The sequence below is a fragment of the Crocodylus porosus genome, unplaced genomic scaffold (genome assembly GCF_001723895.1).
Source record: "Crocodylus porosus isolate Cpor-Errol unplaced genomic scaffold, CroPor_comp1, whole genome shotgun sequence".
Lineage (NCBI taxonomy): Eukaryota > Metazoa > Chordata > Crocodylia > Crocodylidae > Crocodylus > Crocodylus porosus.
Window position 1 is genome coordinate 27,656,404 of NW_017728914.1, and position 2,803 is coordinate 27,659,206.

Genomic DNA, 2,803 nt, shown 5'->3' on the forward strand with positions numbered 1-2,803 from the left:
CAGGGGCAGTACACAGGGGCTCTGGCGAGTAGCAGCTGCCAGAGGGAGAGGCTGCTGTTTTCCTAGGCGTGGGTCAAGGTAAACGCCCGTCCTCCGGCTGTCTGCTCCTCCCTGTCCCTAGGGAAGCGAAAGGGCAGGGCTGGGAGCCAGGACAGCCGAAGTGACCTTGCACAAACCACTTCTCTGTGCCTCGATTGTCCTACCTGTAAAGTGGGGGTCATCCCATTCCTTTTGGTACCCTCCGGCTTGAATCGCTGCTGTTTGCCAAGCACGTGGACACCACGCTAAAAGGGGGCTGGTAGTCAAGTTCGACACCTCAGTAACCCCTGTGGTGCTGCCCTCCCCTGCTGGCTGGCAAGTCATGCCGTTCAAGCCGGCGTGTTCGTAGTGGACGCAGCTCCCGGAGGTTCCCAGGCACGGGGAAGCAAGGGAGAATTGTGCATTCCCTGCATCTCGTGGCCCTTTCGACCATGTCAGTGGGTCTGTAAGACACTGGTGCAACCAAATTAGAGCACCCACTTTGCCCTAGTCTAAATAAAGTGCAGAGCAGAGGCAAATCAGCCTCCAGAGACAAAAATGCCCCTTTCATGTCCAGCTTTGAGTCAAGAAATAACTTGAGATGAGCTCTGGGGTTAGGCTATGGGGACCAAGCTCTGAACGGCTGCTCTCAATCCCACTTCATCAGGAGGGCATTTTGATGACCTTTGATTAGCATAGCCAGGGCAATGAGGATTGCAGTAAAGGGCTACCTGGCAGGCAGGCAGCAGAAGTTCAGCAAACAAGCACCAAGGACAAAATGCATTGAGAGATTGATTTGTCAGCTCACCAAAAGTAATAACCTTCTACACAGAGCATTTCCTGAGATCTCAAAGCATGTCAAAACAGTCATTACTTTATCTTCAATTCACCAATGAGCAAACAGATCATATGGTGAAGCCAGGGGTCACAACCTAACCTAAACTTCAGTTTTCAAATCCCATCTAAATGACTGGGCAAAGCAGAGGTAACTGTCATTATTAATTCATTGGTATTAGGTTCCCCATAGTTTAGCTTCAGACTGATTTTGGCCACTGTGTAAGGGTACCATTGTTCCTCTACTTGGTTTCCAAAGCAAGTCCCCATTGACACAGCTCCAGATTCAAGATTACAAATGTTAAGGTCTACAGGATGAGAAATAATACTGAGTTAGTGGGATTAGGAAGACCAACAGCTGCATTGCTTAATGAGGAGGATTGGGACTCCCTGGCAGAAAGCTGAAGGAGCTGCTCTAATTCCTAAGCAAAAGGTGGAAAATTTATTAGCAGCAAACCATACTTAGAGAGAAATCCTCTGAGAAGATGCTGGAATCTGAAGTAGGTTAACCCTAGAGCTAAGTGAAATAGTCATCACTAGATTCAACATACTCTGAACTCCATATACACACCCTGTAGAGCTATTATAAAAATTCAGTATTCCTACCCTGTTTGCAGTTGAGACTGGGCACAATTCTTCTTATGATGTCAAGGCACTATTATGCGATGACTGCTTAGATTTGTGAGTTGGATTATTAGGTTTTGACACAATCAGGAATAAAAAGGATCTCTTTGGGATCCCTGAATGGCTGTCCTGCTTGGAAGAGGCAACAGCATCTGCTCAGGAGAAGAGAAGGCATTATACCTACAAATGGCATTGGGTAAGGACCTGGTCACTGGTGCTCTCTTTCCATCAAAACATCAGTCTGGGAAAGAGACGTTGTGGGGCTTGTTTGAGTAAGAAACAGGATTTATGAGATGGAGGAGGGTGGTAGAGCCTTCTGTAAAAATTTTTTAAAACGAGATCTAGATTAGAGAAGGACCAGGGCTACAAAATCTAGATTTAACTTTAAACCTTAGAGGTATTCAAGGTCTTCCTATCTAGTTAAAATAGTGGCAAGCCTCTTTACGTTAAGTGCATCTAACTTGTTACAGCAAGCCACATTTGTCCTCAGACCTTGGGCGCACTGCTACTCACCATTAGCTGTATCCAAAATTTTCTCCTTCTTTTCTTTGCAATCCTCCTCTGTTCAAGTGCATATAGAATTTTTTTCTGACGTTTTTAATGGAAAATTAAAGTTCTGACTGGACAATATTTTACAAAAAAAAAGTTTGATTCCAACAGAAAATTGATTTTGGTTGAAACTTATAAGCTCGCCAAAACTGACAGGTTCTCAGTTTTCAGTTGAAAATGAAAATACTCAGAATCTGAAATGCTGTCACAACGACCCCTGCTACACGTTACATATATTACACAATTAGCTGGCTAATCATGCAGTAAATTTAGACCAACCACATGTGCAAAGTAATTATCATGAGATAAAAATGACCGTTGAGCTATAAAAAGAGCCATGCAGCTATGAAGTTAGTGCTGAAAATGTGTAACAATTTCATAGCTGGTTTCCATCTAGCTTTTATTGGAATGGATGGCAGGGCTCATGGTCTCACATTCCTATTCTCTTTCCTTCACCCAGTTAGACTTCATCTCATCTCCCATCATACACTACCTCCATTTGCTCATGCATCAGGGGTGGTGTGGCCAGAACAGAGGATTTATACAGTTAAGTGGGTACAATAGGCGTCTAAAATATAACTCCCATAAACCACTTCAGTAGCAAGTCCAAGGATGTCAATTTTCAGTCTTTCACCAAGAGCTTCAATATTTTTGACCATCTGTAATTGCTATTTTTACATTTATACCATTTTCCTTTTGTAAAATCAAGTTTGCTATTGCTCCAGGCACATTTTTTGTGCCAAAGCAGATTTAAACTTCTGCATGATTTAATATTAAA